The sequence below is a fragment of the Pleurodeles waltl genome, chromosome 9, assembly GCF_031143425.1.
Source record: "Pleurodeles waltl isolate 20211129_DDA chromosome 9, aPleWal1.hap1.20221129, whole genome shotgun sequence".
Lineage (NCBI taxonomy): Eukaryota > Metazoa > Chordata > Amphibia > Caudata > Salamandridae > Pleurodeles > Pleurodeles waltl.
This window is the reverse complement of record NC_090448.1, coordinates 1,015,242,175-1,015,259,389: the sequence shown is the minus strand read 5'-3', so window position 1 is coordinate 1,015,259,389 and position 17,215 is coordinate 1,015,242,175.

Genomic DNA, 17,215 nt, shown 5'->3' with positions numbered 1-17,215 from the left:
CTTTCTGGTTCACTTGTTGGCCAACCTACAGCCCTTTTACAATCTTCCCACAGATCTGCCGGAACCACAATCTTGAATAAGGTATTCAGGTCTTCCCAAAGACATTTTGCGAGTTTCACAAATCTATCTGTTTGTTGATACCATTCGATCGGTTTCTCTCTTAATTTAGGGAAGTCATCCGTAAAGGATTGAATATCGCACCTGTGCCACGGTACATGTACAAGTTTCCCCCCTGCCGTTTCTCTCATTGGCAACATGGTTATCAGATCATAATTCTGTTGTGCTTTCTCATTCCGATCTGGGGTACTTTCTTTCTTTTTGTCCTTTTTCTTAACACACCTGCTCTCCCATTTGTCTAAACATCTCCAGACCTGTGCGCTTTGCAGTATCTCTTTAAGGTGTGTTTTCATCCCTGCAGATCTCATGTGTTCAAAATCGTTTGTCTCAAAGTCTAACCTGTAACTTCTGCTCAAGTGTTTGGTCTTACCTATATCGATCTTGTTTCTGTCTGCAATTTCTTGTAACTTCTTATGTATGCTGCTTACTTCTCTTGTAATTCTAGGGCACATGTATCTCAGCTCTTCTTCTGTGTATGATTCTAACCTGTTCAAACCCATCGTTCCCTCTACTAGTTCGTCTGCTTCCATGCCCAATCTTATCTTATTCAAATATTCTTCTCCTTTCCCGCTGGGTGTACTCAGTGGAGAGTTCAGGCTGTTCAACCATTGTGTTAACTGTTGCGCGTTCAGCTGGCGGGTGGAAACCAGGTTTCCGCCCGCGGGCCCAGCGGGGATCTCCAAATGGCCGTGGCAGGGATGCGGCCGCATTGGCGGCCGCATGACGGTCAGGTCGTAATGACCCCCACAATGTATGCATGCACTGGCATATACATAGCATTAACCTGGCTGGAAAGCAACAGAGCATGCTATGTCTAATGAAGATTTATTCACTTGTGATTCAGAATGACATTACTTAGCACATATTTACAATTTCATTACATTTCTTACAAATGTACAGTTTTAGTCACACTGAAAAAAGTAATTTTCCCAAAATCACATGGTTTTTAGTTGAGTACTCTAACTGGGAGACAGAGGGGGCGCTCAGCAGTACAGAGAGCCCACACAGAAGTAGGCAGCACCCGCAGAAGCACTTGAACAGGCATTCATGAAATCTGAGCATGGCGGTCGTCTCAACACTACAAAGGAAGGTCCCACGAAGCCGGTGGTCAACTCAGTGAAATGAGCAATGCAGGATGGAGTGCTGGGGACCTGGGCTATGCTGTGTACAAAGGATTCCTTGCAAAAGTGCACAGCAGCCCTAGCAGCTGCGGATAACGCAGTACACAGGATTACTGTCTGGTATGGGGAGGCTTACCTCCACCAAATTTGGACAGAAGGACCACTGGACTGTTGGGGTCACTTGGATCCAGCTCCTGTGTTCCAGGGACCACGCTCGTCAAGATGAGAGAGGACCCAGAGGACCGGTGGTGCAGAAGTTTGGTGCCTGCGTTAGCAGGGGGAAGATTCCGTCAACCCACAGGAGATTTCTTCTTGGCTTTCAGTGCAGGGTGAAGGCAGACAGCCCTCAAAGCATGCACCACCAGGAAACAGTCAAATCAAATCAAATCAAATCATAAACATTTATAAAGCGCGCTACTCACCCGTGCGGGTCTCAAGGCGCTAGGGGGAGGGGGTTACTGCTGCTCGAAGAGCCAGGTCTTGAGTAGTCTCCGGAAAGCGGAGTGGTCCTGGGTGGTCCTGAGGATGGTGGGGAGGGAGTTCCATGTCTTGGCCGCCAGGTAGGAGAAGGACCTCCCACCCGCCATGGTGCGGCGGATGCGAGGGACGGCGGCAAGAGCGAGGTTGGCGGAGCGAAGAGGACGGGTGGGTGTGTAGAAGCTGAGGTGGCGGTTGAGGTATTCGGGTCCCTTGTTGTGGAGGGCTTTGTGTGAGTGGGTGAGGAGTCGGAAGGTGATCCTTTTGTTGACGGGAAGCCAGTGCAGGTGTCTCAGGTGGGTGGAAATGTGGCTGTTGCGGGGTATGTTGAGGATGAGGCGGGCGGAGGCGTTTTGAATTCGTTGCAGACGTTTCTGGAGTTTTGCGGTGGTTCCTGCGTATAGGGTGTTGCCGTAGTCCAGGCGGCTTGTGACGAGGGCGTGGGTCACGGTCTTTCTGGTGTCGGCGGGGATCCAACGGAAGATCTTTCGGAGAATTTTTAACATAAATCTTTAAAAGTGCCTATCTCCAGTTCTACTAATTGATTTTTGTCATTTTGCTCTTGAATTATTTATTAAATATTAGTATATTTTTATAAATTGGTGTGGGAAGTTTCTTGTGTTGTGTTTCACTTTATCACTGATTGAAGTGGTGCATAAATACTTTACACATTGCCTCAAAGCTAAGTCTGAATGATTTTGTGGCAAGCTACCAGGGGGTTCAACACAGGTTAATTTGGGGTTTGCTTGTGTGTCATCCTGACAGAGATTGTGGTTGTTGCTTGAGTAGGGTTTCACCCCCCTCAACCCGTAGCCCAATTTCCTACACCTGGGATCACACAGTGTGATGATAAAGGACAAAGAAGCATAGTAAAATATGGCAGTTGCCTAGGAACACACAAATTGGTCAAGTGGGAGGGCCAGGATTGGTACCAGGATTTCTGGTTTTGAGCTGTGCAATTCTGTCACTTGAAGGATATTTTTAAATATAAAATATTCATGCTCTGACAGCGATGTCAGTACAAAACTAAGACCAAGTCAGTTATAGTGCACCTTGTATATGCCCTAGATTGTTATCCTAGATGGGGCAACATTATAGTCTTGTAGTCTACTAAAATATCTACAAAAACGTTTTTTTCAGTGCACATCTTGTTCTCAAGTATTTCAAGGTGCTCTAAAATGTGATGATGCACTACAAGGAGGAACTGTAAAATAAAGCAATTCTCTAGGAACACACAATTTGGTCAAATGAGGAAGCTGGGTCAGTTTGAAAATGTCCCTTTTAGCAAGTAGGCATTTTCTTGCCTAAACCATTCTATAACTCTGCCTGTTTGAGGATTCGCTGTCTGGGTCAGTATGACAGTTGGGCGATTTGTGCATCCACGCTAGACTGTGAAACAAAGGGAGCTCTGATGTAGTCTGCATATCCTGATGAGCCATCTGTGCTAGAGTGGAGGGAGGAGTGGTTACTTACACCTGAATGGGCTGTGCCTGCCCTCTCACAATGCAGTCTCCCATCCCCTGGTGTGTGTCTTGGCCCTGGCCTGGGCAAGGCAGGATCTTCTGAACATCAGAGATTTTTCCTTTGAATTATGGCTACTTCAGAGGCAGAAATGGGTATAAGTATTGGACCCAAAACCCCTAGAAATTAGATCATTTCTGGAATCAAGAGGAACGTCTGCAAGGAAAAGAGCTGAAGAGCTGAGGAGAAGTACTGACCTGGCCTGTGACTGTGGTTTGTTGGGTTATCCTGCAGTTACTGTTTCCGCCTGTGTAAGGGGACAAAGACTGGACTTTGTGGTATATTCCTGCTTAAGAAGAACCTCCAAGGGCTTGGACTGAGTTTGTCCCTGTTCTGAAGTCCCAGGGCCATCAAAGACTTTCTTTGCCAGCACCTGTACTCTCTGCTGAGACTCCTGCCCTGCCAAGTGGTGCCTAATCCAGTCCCTGAGCCCTTGAAAGGAGAAACTGGTGAAAACTCAAGAAAAAAACAAGTAAACTGACTTCGGATGACTCTGGACCACGCTACTGCTGAATCCCATGACGCCACCTGCAACAAAAGCCGTGGTTCTCGCTGGAGTGCAACAATCCCGCAGGCCTGACACCACTGCAGCCCTGCCGAAGTCCGCGACTCCAAAGAAGTCGCTGCAGCATGCTGTGACTGTCAGATATCGACTCCACCTGAAGTGCGCGGATTCAACGCTTTGCACCAACACCGCCTCAGCTCCACCGCTCCGCAGCAAGGCCACAACGCCTCTTTGTGATGCCTCTGTTCCTTTGCTCCGCAGCACTGGAACCAATGCTGCCCTGGATCCAGCGATGCCACGATCCCCAAAATTGGCGCCAGATTGTTGGGAAGGACTCCGTCATGACGTCTTGATATTACTCAATCAAAGCATTTGTGTTTCTAAGCACTATTTTTGTGTTTAATCTTTAAAAATTCATAACTCGACTTGTGTATGTTGGAATTTTGTCATTTGGTCTTGTTTTGTTCAGATAAATATTACCTATGTTGCTTAACTGGTGTGGTGTCCCTTTTGTAGTGTTTTCACTGTATTACTGTGTGTGTTGTTACAAATACTTTACACATTGTCTCTGAAGGTAAGCCTGCCTGCCTGCTCATGCCAAGCAACCAACGACGCCATTTCTAACATGCACAAACAACACCCACACACAACCACAACTACATACATCATGACAACCACACAACACTCACCTGAATGTTGCAGCAGCAACACAACACACAACACAACATATACAACATCAATGCCATTTGCAAGTGGCATACATACTGACACAACCACATCACCCACTCCAGCTCCCTCCACCTCACCCAGCCAATCTCATTGCATCACACAAACATGTATGTACTGGCCCACACAACTCGAAGCACAACATTCCAGGTACAGGACCATTGCAGTGTGTATACATGGACACAGTTGACAGGTTTGATTGTGCTGTCATTGTGGTGCCAGCATTCTTGTATCTGTGTGATATGTGTTATGTACTTGTATGTCCCCATCCGTGTCTGATACAATTGTCTCCCTGACATATGCATGCCACAGTAATTTAAAAAAATGTATGTGATGTACATGTCTGCAGTGGTCCCGAGCTCATTTGCAGTGCCCCTCCATGTACACAGCCAATGTGAGTTCCTAACCTTTGTGTCCAGTGATGGGGGGGTTGCGTTTTCTCCATCGTCCAGTGACAGGAGCGATAGAGCATGTTGTCCAGTCGTGTCCAGCTCGAAACTGAGGTGCAATGAAGAAAAAAGGTGAGTTTTTACCCCTGGTCCCCTACAATCCACCAAGTCAGAAATGGAGGTCGGAGCACCACATTTTGCTTAGTCGTTAGGCATATCCAAATCTGCAGGGTGGTGAGTGTGACAGGAGTCCCACCGTCAACCACTATTGCCTATAGTGCCGTCGCGGAATATGGGAATCCTTGGTGGAGATGCGGGACTCAGGTGGGTTAAAGGTTATGGGACTGACAACATCTAAATTGGGTGAATGGGCCACAAAGCCAGCAGAAGGGGTTTCCATTGAAAAAGTGGCTGCGGACTCATCACCGCCAACACGTAAATCAGGCCCTACATTTGTTGCTCAATTTTTTTAAGAGAGACAGTATTGAGGCAGCTCTGAGGTTAGGCTTTAAATATATTTGATTTGACTTTTAACCTGTTTTTAACTTTAACCGCATGTTTCTACCATCTTATTTTTGCACTCGTTGCTCCTCCGAACTAGTTTGAGACAATGGTCTTGCCGTGCATTACTTCAAATTGTATTGGTGAGGGGGAACCAATCGGGAGGTGTGGAGCGGAGTCAGTTAGAGCTCTGTGCCTCAGAAATGGGGATTGCGGGGTCAAAGGCAAGCCCGTATGTGCACTTCCAAGTCCAACTGGGGCCAGGGGCCGGGAACCCTGGTCCACCTCAGATAAAAAGACTGGAATATTCTTCTAATCAATTATGGGCACTTCAGTCTGCCCCCCCCCCCTGCAAGCTATTAAATCTTGATGTGAGTCTGCCTATATGTGACTTCTGAGACATATTTTCCCCACTAGGTGATCCAACTATTTGAGAAATAGCTGCATTGACCTTGGTGATGAAATATCACATCAGGTGATCAGTGGTATGACTGCATTTAACTTTTTTAATATCAACTGTCCATCTCTTCCTAAGCACCAACAGCATATTTTCAATTTGCTATGGGATCACAACCCTGATACCCTGTTACTAACTGAGGCATGGCTGCAGGTTAACTCTAGGCCAGATTTGATTGCTTCATTATCTCCTGGCTATGCTATGGTCAGAAGAGATAGGCAGGATAGTCCTGGGGGCGTTGGCTATTATTTTCATGAAAGTATATGCATGTAAGATAGAAAACCTTCCCCTTCCCACATGTGAAACTCTACTAATTTCCATTTGTCCTACTCCAAAGTTTACACTATCTGGAGCTTTAGTCTATCGAACTCCTGGCTATGCAGGATATAGGTGTGCACCGACTCCTGACTTACTTGACCCCTATGTCTTGAAATTATCTAATTTCATACTGCTGGGTGACCTCAATATTCATTTGCAGTTTAAGATGTGGACTTATTGAAGATCTGGGGGTTCTTAATTTGACCCTCCACAATAATGCTCCTACTCATAGGGCTAGACATCTTCTTGACCCTATTTTTGCTAATGTAAAGAGCCTGTCTACAGACCCTCCTTTTCCTTTACATTGGTCGGATCATCTAGCTGCTCCATTCTCTATTAAAACGTCCAAGCCCCCACTGGCAGAACTGACTAAATCAACTTCTACATTTACAGACCGGCCAAAGCTGAATGCCTTAGAAGCCACATTGCTGCTTAAGTCTAATTCGTCTACTAGATCCTTTCCCCCAGCTCCTTGGTTTGATGATTCTCTACGGCTGGAAAAGAAATGCTTTAAGGAGTTGAAAAGAAGGTGGAGACGGTCCTACAAAAGGGAAGCCAAAGCCACTTACAAGCAAGCTATAAATGAGTATCATGGGCTCTGTAGGAAAGCACATGCACAATTTTCCTCTAATAGAATCAGTAATGCTCAGGACTATGTTAAAACCCTCTTTAAAGTGATGAAAGAACTTTCAGACGCTGATACAGTAGCCCCAGTGCCTTTGCTCTCGCATACACAGTGTAAAGAGGTAGCCATCTTGTTTATTAAAAAAGTGGCAGACATCAGCGCCAAACTTTTTAATGATCTTAAGGGTAATCTTGCCAGATCCCGTGGTTTCTGACGGTTTTGCCATATCCTCTTATGAGGAGCATGATAGCAGACCTTTCCTCTACTTTAAAATCATGGTCCCTGCTGGATAGCTCTACCTTACAGACAATTTTATAACCTATTAAATCTGGCTTAACACTTGATCCTCTACCTCCTGTCAAACTTGATCAAATGTGTCCAATGTTATTACAGACAATCATTAATCTCCCCAATTCTTCTTTTCAGGAGGGCAGTGTTCCTGTGAGCTGGAAGTATGCTATGGTTCTCCTGCTTATAAAAAATCAAGTTTGGACCCTACCATCTGGTCTAACTTCCACCCTATCTTCCTGCTGCCTTGTTTCTCAAAGGTTTTGAAGAAAGATGTGAACATGTGCCTGACATCTTATGTTGACTCTCAAAACTTACTGCATTCTGCGCAGTCTGGTTTTGGGAACGGACATGGCACGGAATCCGCTCTTTTGGGAGTCACTGCCCATCTTAGGTGTCTTCTGGATGAAGGTGGCACAGATGCCCTCATTTTATTAGCTCTTACCTCAGCTTTTGATACTGTGTCCCATTCCATCTTGGTTGAGAGACTGGTGGTGTTAAGGATCAAAGGAACCCGTTTGGCCTGGATAACATCTTCTTTAAAGGATCGGTTGTTTCTGTTTTTTTCAGGTAACACCAGGTCTGAGACGCAGTCCCTGACTTCTGGTGTCCCGCAAGGTTCTGTATTTAGCCCTATGCTGTTTAATATCTACATCCGTCCTTTAGAAGACGTGGTGTAGAGTTGCAGACTGACCCTCTTTTCTTATGTGGATGACACATAAATCATCTTTTATTTGTCATACGTGCAGGATCAAGGACCTTCGGATCTCAGCCTGGGTTTGAGTTGCATTGCCACTTGGATGAACAAGAACACTCTCAAGCTAAATGGTGAAAAGACCAAAGTCATGATTCTGGCCAAGAATCCTCAACTCTGGGGCCTGCAACATTGACCGCCTTCCTTAGGGACTTTTCCTGCCTCATCCGCTAAGGTCAAGAATCTGGATTTTATATTAGACCAAAATATTTTAATGAAGCCACAGGTCATGAATGTAACTGATGTGTGCTTCGCTGTCCTGAAGTGGCGAAAAAAAGATCTGGATGATTCCGGGGTCAGTTCAAAGGACAGTGATCCAAGCCCTAATCTTGTCCAGACAATAGTATGGAAATGTCCTTTATCTAGGCATAGACAAGCTTCCATTCACAGCCTTCAGACAGTCCAGAATGTGGAAGCGAGACTGCTGTACTGACTGCCAAAGCAGGCTTCGATCTCCTAACTTTTCTATGAGCTCCAACGGCTCCCAGTTACAAAACGAATCCAATTTAAAGAAATATGTTACATTTTTAAAGCCAGAGCAGGTACAGGTTCTCAATTCATACAGAATACATATAGAATCTGATGCGGTTCTATCAGCCCACCAGCAGGTTAAGATCCCATCATCAGACTTTGTGCTTCGTCCCCAGGTAACACTTAGCTTGCAGGGGAGATGCTCTTTTGCTATCCTGGACCCTTACCTGTGGAACTCTCTCCCGGTGACTCTCAGAAACGGTACATCTCTTTTGGAATTCCACAAATGCTTGAAGACAGAGCTGTTTTAAATTGGCTGTCTGTTCTGTTCTCTCTTTCCCAGCGCCGGGAAACCCTATTGGGGTAGCTGCTCACGTTACAAGATGTATAAATAAATAAATAAATAAATAAATAAATACATACATAAAGAACGAAATTGTGCTGGAAAATGCACGATTTCACACCAGGGTATAAAAATGGTCTCAGAAAGTAAACGTCCCAAAAACCCAGTGGAAAAGACAAACTTGCTGGCTCCGCTCACTCCAAATTTCAATAATTGTCCTTACGTGCCACCACTTTCAAATTCCAACAGCTGTGACTGTACTAATGTGCTCAAATAGTGCCCTGCGCTTGTTTCCTTAGTCACTTCCCGGAATTGACACTTTTCACCAGGTAGAGAGAGCTAATGTGCCTAGAAGTGATGGGTTTCCGCTTTGATCTTAGGGAGGCTGAGACCGTGAAGCACGTCAGCTGTGATGCGTTAGTTGAATTGTTTAGATGTCTTTTGCATGCCATAGGAGTCAGCGCTCTGGAACTGTTTGCGTTGCAAATGTTCAATTGACGGGATCTACTTTGTATGATGAAGAAACTAACAATGATGAACTGCAACTTTTCTTCTTGTCATTCTGACATCTTAAAAAAACAAGCATTTGCAATGCAACGGGTCTCGCGTTTGCTCGTGTTAGAGCTGATAGCTTTGTAAACTCCTAACCCGACTTTTCACTGGTAATGAAACCTATCGTCAAAAGTGCATTTATGTACTAACCGGAAAAAGTGCAATTAACTGTGTAACAGGGACGATATTATGTAAAGTGCTCGACTTCTGCCAAGCGAGATCGCGCTGGGAAAATAGAGAAAATGTAGTCCACGAGCCGGATGGAAAACAGTGAGCCTCGCATGTTTTCTGTACTTGGTCGATGCACTCGAGGAGGGCTATCCACCGGAAAATGTATGATGTATGCATGACAGACACTGACGTGACGTGGACGGGGCTCCGAGCCCTTTTTAATAACTAAAGCGTCTCGCTTAGCGAAACGCATGCGCAAGCACATGCGACGCAGGCTTGACCCGAAAAAGTACGCCCAATGATACATAAATAAATGTTTCTTGACACTATGTACATTGTCTCGCGATTCAGAATGACACACAACATATATACTGAACTTGTATGGTTCTCCTCTGAGCATTTTCTTTTTGTTTGAACAAGTCACACTTGTGGGTATCTGGTGTCTCAGTTGTGCACCATACATGCCAAGAACGTACCTACCCCTTAAATTGTGTGTAAAACATAATTTGTGTTCTGGTTTCTATTAGACCAAGTCTTTCCTTCCAGTTCCCCCTCTTAATGCCCTTTCCATTTAACTCTCCACAAAGGACAAGCACTAGAAAACAATTCCAGTCCCCTCCTAAACTCATATTTCTCTCTAGCCTTCACACAGTTCTTCAGCAATCTAAGAAAACATATTTACACTGATTCCTTGTGTGCTTTGTCTTTGCCGCCTGAGATTCCCCTACCTTCTTCACCTCTAAAACGAAACAGCTTTGTACTTCCTCCTCAACATAGCTACCAGATCCCCTGTTACACATCTCTAGTGTTTTCTCAGTCCTGCCTCACAAATCCAATTTATTTTTCTCATTTTAAAGTAGCTCAGGGTTCGAACGGCCTTCAGTTGTGAACCAATCCTACCCCTCCAGCCATCCACTCCTTTTATAACACTACACAACTCATTTAAATCGGTGGTGTACACACTTGCAAAATATTTCTCTTGCATATTTCTCACAATTTCCTCAAATACTACGATTACATACCTGTAATTATTTTGCATGTGGACTTTCAAGTTAAACTCATGATTTCAGCCTAAATTGTTACATTAAAAAAAGTTAGCAACCAACTAATGTCAGAGTTAGAGAAAAATGGTTTTAAACCTAACTCTTAAGAAAATGTCACATGCACTTCTAATGGCAGCTACCATCCATGAAAAAATATTGGCAGTTTGCAGGCGAAAACTAAGCCAGAATATAAACATACAAAAGGCAGGCAATTGTGGGAACTGCATAAAGGTCAATACGGGAGTTAGGCAACGCTTTGCACAGTCTAAACTTTCATCTTTCCCACTTTTCAACATCTGATAGCGCGTCCAGTCTTTATAAATTACTTGTACTTGGACACGCTGGAGGTCAGTGAACCTTTTAGCCGAGTTGGGCTCTCCTCATCCAAGAATAGTCGGATCACTCGAATCAATAATATATAACCATTGAAATCAATACCCAATACTTAATCAATAGATCAATCAACACATTAGAAATCAATAACAATCAGTATTTTGACACACCATGACCTTTCAGTCATGAATAACCACACCAGTTTATTAAAAGTTAATGAGTTTATTTCCCTATATTAACAAAGCTAGCATGATATAAGTGAGTCTCAAAATCAAATGATATATGTATATGAACATTACTAGCTGTCCATAGTGGCGGAAGAAACGCAATCTACACAAAATCTGGATTATAATGCACTCGGTTATGGCAATGCAAATCACTAATATAAGCAATTGAATTTGACTAATTTCATACATCGGTCAGCATACCAAGATTTCAATTTAGCATGGTGCATCGAGTGAATACCTCAACTAACCTCTAATTAGCATTGGCATGTGGGGCTTCATGCAAAACGAATTTAGTCAACACAAATTTAGAAAACTTCTAGCTTGGGCCCTATCAAAATAGCAGTTGGTACCTAGGAAGGAAAACACAATGCATAATACAATTATCCTTTCATATTTACTAAATACAATCAGCATTCAAGAAAAGTCTTCGTCCTTCAGGTACCGGTTCGACCAGCATGGGGCAGATTTCAAGGGGGGCAAAGTTAAGGGCAAGTTTCCTTGCAGCAGCAAGGAGAATGGGACAAAAGTTACTGTATGGGCAGGACGGGGCAAAATTAAAGTTAAAGTCTCTAGGTTGAGAATTCTCAAAGTCTCTTTCTCTGGAATAGAGAAAAGGGCATCAAGATGTCGTCTAAGATGGCTTCTTGAATCAGGCTTCAAAATGGCATCAAAGAAAATGGCTGACTTCTCTTTGTCTGGTGGGTTTAAGTAAGAAACATTCCAAATTCTTCAGGGTCTTCCATTGGAGGGTTCATAGGGTGGCTTCAATTTGACCAATGAATAGTGTCTTTCTCCTAGTACTCATTTATGCATAAGGTGTCCTTGGAGCCTTGGAACACAAGTTGCAACAAAGTTGGCCAATTATTTCGGTATCAGTGCTTTTATTGACCGCACCTGCAGAAACTGACCTTGCTTAAAAATGATGAAAACAGCCTAGCATGAAACCTTGAGATAAGTGTATTAGTCATCTCTACTGGAAAAATACAACTTTAAAGTAAAATAGTATGTCTCTGTTAATACAAGTGAAAACCACGCTGTTAAAATTTGAGACCAGGCAACTAGGCCAAAGCCTCTGCTATATTTAAGCTAAGCATATAACAGTTTTGACAAGAAAATCATAGAATACATTTGCAATTATGACGGACTACTACATTGTCAATTCTTCATGATTAATTAAGCCCGTTTATAATAATGGCGAACTACTCCGTGGGCACAATTTCTCATGTACATTATTTTTCTTTGCTAAAATCACACTACCTTATACGATTTTGGTTACATGATATATGAATATTTGTTAGTCCTTCTTTTTCTGCGTCATCAATCCTTCCTCTGATGACTAATTATGTCATCACATCAAATCTTTCCACACATTTTATTCCATTAAAATTCTGTTTTAGTAATTTGGCACTTCAGTCAATTCCCTCTTCCTTTTGGTTCCCTTTGATTTTTCTCTGTATATTTCTACCATTTTATTTTGTTCTTTCTCTTCTCTTCTCCTTTTGTTTCTTGTTTTCAATATTTTAATAGCTTTCCATATTCCCCAAATACCTAATAAACAAATTAATGTTATTAATATTCCTTTTACTATTTTCAGTAATAGGCCGTTCCAAATGTTGCTGAGCCAATTTCCCACAGAAGCAAATCCTTTTCCAACCTTCTCCCATACTCCTGGTTCTTTCAATTCCTTCAAGTCTGTACTTTCGTTAGTTAAATTTGTAAGCATTTTCCTAATTTGCCCACTGTTGTCTGGAATATAAGAACAACAGTGACGGGCGCTAAGCATTTTGCAAACGCCGCCATCCTTTGCTAAAAGAATGTCTAAAGCAAGCCGATTTTGAAGAGTCATAGCTCTTTCTACAGTAAGTTCAGCATCCATCAGGATTATAGCTCCTGAGAACTTTGTCAACATGTTATCCACAATAGTAGACAACTTTCGTATTTTAATTGAATTCAATATGACTCCTACTGAAGGAATCATTGCTCCAAATATATCTCCTACCACACCAGAAGCTGTCTCCCTTTTCTGAACATGATGTGATTCAGACAGCTTTGGAAAATCCTTTAAGTCGTCCAATTGATAAATCTTTGGAAATACTATTCCCAAATAACATCTCCCATACCATCCCTTTGGAAGATGATAATAGGCGTTAAGTCCACACATATAATGTAACCCTGGGATAACTGGGTCTAGGCCATTTAACATGAACGTCCATTTAGCTTGAAACAAAAACTTATGTTTACATTCACTCGTTCCCACAAAGATTGTGTCATAATATGATTTAGGTCTATATACACACAGCCTCCCTACGTGTATTGCATCTAAAGCTAGTTTCCCTTGTGTCTTTATCGCGGCAAAAGTATAGTTATCTACAGATGTCCTTTTGTGTAATTCCCTTTCTAATTTCTCCTTCCCCACCTTCCTCCTATCATCAGTGTGATCTAAAAAACATTTTCTCTAGCGGTGAAAGCAAGCATGTAAGGTTTTCTCTGTGAGCGTAAGCTGTATGAAAAGGTGACAATGGCTCAAAGAAACCCCTAATTAACTTTATATAAAATCTCTTGCTACTTTACTCAGGTACTCAATTATGGGATATGTGCAAATACAACATCATGATTGGAATTAAAGTAGTGAATATACTCCTGGCCATAAAATCTGGTCATTAATAAACTACATGAAATTCCATACGTAAGAGGCATGCTATGATATGTGACTCCTTCTTTTACCGAGGTAGGTATTTGTGTGCACACATAACAATATTTTGCATCCATTGTCTCAACATACTCATTCAGCAAGCAATAGAAAACGTTAGAGGATAATTCTTTCTTGTTGTGTAAATACTTCTCGTCTTGTCCGAGTTTCTGTAAAGGAGTTAATTCAGTAGTAGGTTTAGAAGTAGAAGCATAATTCGCGTCTCTTTCATTCTTTCCATGCATTCCAAGAACTATTGCTATAATTATTAGTACTCATGTAGTTATTAGACCTATACACACGTATTTACAACATTTCATTTTGTGTCCTTTTGTAGTGTAGCCTGTCATGATCTATATAGAATCAGAAAGTTGAAGACACTTTATCAAATCAGGTTTGCAGATACATATAAAGCTGAACGAGTTAATGCTCACACTGTTTTCTTTCAGCAGCTTAGTCTTTTATCGGTTTAGCAGCTTTTGACTCAAGATCGGTTTCAAAGTCAATCAAGTTAGCAATGTCTTATCCAGTTCAAAAGTCAATCAGGTTATCAATGTCTTATTCGGTAATGTCCATGAAATTTCACTTTTCAGGTACCAAAGTGTTGTTCTGCTTCTTCATTCTCAAGACTGAGAGATAGGAATTCGTCTGACCAATCGTTAGTGGCTATGTATGCCCACTCCGGACCAGAATATCTTCTGCTCGGTATTCTTTTCCTTTTCAGTTTTGCATCTCCTTTTGATTCTCTCTCGCTGGTGCCTTGGCTGGGTCTTTCTCTTCACTTGGTGCTGTTATTGCGACAGACACTTCTTTTCTTTTCTCTTTCAACTTTGGCCCTTCACTTCGTTTAATATTTCTTTAGTCCTCAATTTCACTGGCGATATGCTTTGTCTCCATTTCGCGCTGTTTTCACCTGATGGACCTGCAACCGGTTCTGGAAGAGTCTGAACAATTTCACTCTGTCCTGTTTTGTCTTCTCCCCCTAGGAGGTCAATCAGGTTTTCTTTTTCTTTTCCTGTATCGTCTGCTTCTGGGAAAGCCCTCCTCTGATCAGGCTCTCCTGCTCCTTCACCTGTCGCAGGCTCTTTGTCACCTTAGGGATCTTCGTCACTTCCTGAGGCTTCTCCTTGGTCCTCCTCAAATGGATCAGCTGTTTCTTCCTCAGAAAATATTTCTCCTTCCTCTATTTCTGCTTGTTCGCCTCCAGGTTCTCTTTGTCCTGTCTCGGTGCCTGGTACTCTCTTGTCAGTCGCAGGTGATTTCAGCGCTTCAACTTCCTCTTCTGTGGGGCACGTCACCCTTTTCGTGTGACTGGCGTGAATCCAGTTGGGAACTCCCGCATATTTCACAGCGGTGGTAGTTGTCAGAATCACTAGGAAAGGTCCTTTCCAACGGGGTTCCAGACACGACTTCCTCACGTGTTTCTTTACCACGACCCAGTCACCTGCCTTCAGGGCGTGTCCTGGACCATGGATCGGTGGCAAGGTGGTTGCCTCCACCTGGTGAGAAAAAGAGCGGACCACATCAGCCAGACCTTTGCAGTAGTCCAATACCATATCATCGGTAATATTTACAAGTGCATTTGCAGGGACTGCTGGGAGTCTCATGGCTCTGCCCATGAGGATCTCATGCGGTGACAGTCCAGTTTTTCTATCAGGTGTGTTTCTCATTGACATTAACACCAAGGGCAATGCAACAGGCCATTTCAAGTTTGTTGATGCACATATTTTCGCCATCCTCGATTTCAATGTGCCATTCATTTGCTCCACTAGTCCTGATGCTTCAGGGCGGTAGCTACAATGCAATTATTGTTCAATGTTCAATGCTGCACACAGTAATTTGATTACTTCGTTATTGAAGTGACTTCCCCTATCTGATTCTAAAGAGATCGGGAATCCGAAACGTGGTATTAGTTCTCTCAGGAGTAGTTTTGCAACTGTAAGACTGTCAATTCTTCAACTGTATCTACAACCTTTAGGGCAAAGGCTTCACTTGGTTCAAGTTCTGGCTCATTTATTAAGTTCCATTCGTCTCTGAGCAATATACAGTTCAATGCGCAAAACCTTGCGACCTGATCTGCATATCCATTTCCCAAAGAAACAAAGGGGGTCATTCTGACCCTGGCGGTCCATGACCGCCATGGCGGAGGGCGGCGGAAGCACTGCCAACAGGCTGGCGGTGCTTCCTGGGCGATTCTGACCGCGGCGGTAAAACCGCGGTCAGAAAAGGGGAGCCGGCGGTTTCCCACCGGTTTCCCGCTGGCCCAGGGAATCCGCCATGGCGGCGCTGCTTGCAGCACCGCCATGGGGATTCCGACCGCCTTCCCGCCAGCCTGTTTCTGGCGGTGTCCACCGCCAGAACCAGGATGGCGGGAACGGGTGCCGTGGGGCCCCTGGGGGCCCCTGCACTGCCCATGCCACTGGCATGGGCAGTGCAGGGGCCCCCTAACAGAGCCCCACAAAGATTTTCACTGTCTGCTTAGCAGACAGTGAAAATCGCGACGGGTGCCACTGCACCCGTCGCACCCCTGCAACTCCGCCGGCTCCATTCCGAGCCGGCTTCATTGTTGAAGGGGCTTTCCCGCTGGGCCGGCCGGCGGTCTTCTGGCAGTCGCCCGCCGGCCCAGCGGGAAAGCCGGAATGGCCGCCGCGGTCTTTTGACCGCGTAGCGGTCTTTCGGCGGGAACCGTTTGGCGGGCGGCGACCGCCGACCGCCGCGGTCAGAATGACCGCCAAAGTCTTGTGATTTTGAGTGTGCACTGCATTTTACCACTGCTACTTCCCCTGGTAACTGGATGGTGTGAAACAATTCTCTTATTCTTTCACCATTCTTCACTGGTGATCCTGAAGAGGTCATGAATCCTCTCTGTGACCACAATTGTCCAAAATCATGCACTATTCCAAATCCGTACTGGCTATCAGTGTAAATGGTGACTTTCATTAATGCGGAAAGTTGGCTGGCTCTAGTAAGGGCTACTAGTTCCGCTACCTGTGCAGAGTAAACTCCCTGAAGCCAAGATGCTTCCAGAACACCTGTTATTGTACATACAGCATATCCTGCTTTCAATATTCCTAGTGCATCTCTTAAACATGAACCATCAACAAAAATAACTTGATTGTTTTCTTCCAATCGGGTGTCTTTGATATCAGGTCTTGGTTTTGTACAAAATTCAGTCACCTGAAGACAGTCAATGTCTTCAGCGTTCTCAATTTCGACATTTTCACTGGGGAACAAGGTTGCTGGATTCAACGTAGTGCACCTTTTCAGCTGCACATTGGGTGAACCCAAAATTATTGTCTCATACCTTGTAAGCCTAGCACCAGTCATGTGCTGTGTTCGGGAACGTGTCAAAAGTATTTCGACTGAGTGAGGGACCATAACTGTTAAAGGATGTCCCATCACTATTCCTTCACTCTGATTTAGGCTTATACCAACTGCTGCTACAGCATGCAGGCATCCTGGCAAGGCTGCTGCGACTGGATCCAAAGTAGCTGAAAAATATGCTACTGGTCTGTTTACGCCACCATGGGCTTGAGTCGAGACAGACAAGGAACATGCATCACGTTCATGACAAAACAATGTGAAAG